The 716-nt window shown below is 42.5% G+C and overlaps 1 protein-coding gene and 1 long non-coding RNA gene across 2 annotated transcripts in view; one reads left to right on the top strand and one right to left on the bottom strand.

Moving 5' to 3' along the window:
- LOC107724950 (uncharacterized) overlaps positions 1 to 716 on the bottom strand; it is a 16,443-nt gene that overhangs the window by 4,441 nt on the left and 11,286 nt on the right. The gene's annotated exons all lie outside the window — the stretch shown is intronic.
- The window catches only part of LOC107724949 (4F2 cell-surface antigen heavy chain-like), a 13,713-nt gene that overhangs the window by 5,670 nt on the left and 7,327 nt on the right, over positions 1 to 716 (top strand). The gene's annotated exons all lie outside the window — the stretch shown is intronic.

Genomic DNA, 716 nt, shown 5'->3' with positions numbered 1-716 from the left:
AGTCAGAAGCACCAGACTGTCCTTGCAAAGTTGGAACTGCCCCACTTTATAGAACAACCTTTGAGCACAGACCCATTGTATGCTACTCTGTAGGTTCAGGAAACAGTCTTCCATAAAATGCGTCACACAGCATCCCACACGGCGGGCTTGAGTGAGTGGAGGCCGGCGGCCTTGACAACGGCGCGGCCGGCGGGCTTGCGGCAACCACATGTGACGACCCCGGGCTGGACTCCGCTTCGTCCACGGTGGGGGCGTGTTAGAACGAGCTGTTTTAGGTAGGTGTGGCTGACTCTTAACTTTTATAAAGAATATCTCTTTGGATTTGAGACTTTAGTCTTTGCAACTTTACAGATCTTCTTTATGCACCAAGAACTTGTAACACTCCAAAGAGAAAGGAAAAATTTAAATCGCATCATATGACCCCTTTAACTAAACACTGACACAAACTAGTCTAACAAACATACACAAACACTCACGCATACATACACATGGGAGTTAAAATGGATGACTAAAACCAGAGAATGCAGCTATGGAAAATGGAGTCAGTTAATTCAATTCAATTCAGTTCAAGTTTATTTTTATAGGGCTTTTCACGATACAAATCGTTGCAAAGCAACTTTACAGAAAATTAAGTTTCTACAATATTTAGTAGTAGCTTATCAGTGGTGACTGTCAGTTAATGTACATATGGCAGAAATGTACAAAATGGAAAAATC

The sequence above is a fragment of the Sinocyclocheilus rhinocerous genome, unplaced genomic scaffold (assembly GCF_001515625.1).
Source record: "Sinocyclocheilus rhinocerous isolate Xijiao unplaced genomic scaffold, SAMN03320098_v1.1 scaffold996, whole genome shotgun sequence".
In the NCBI taxonomy this organism is placed as follows: domain Eukaryota; kingdom Metazoa; phylum Chordata; class Actinopteri; order Cypriniformes; family Cyprinidae; genus Sinocyclocheilus; species Sinocyclocheilus rhinocerous.
The sequence above is the reverse complement of the archived record's forward strand: the minus strand, read 5'-3'. Positions and strand labels throughout refer to the sequence as shown.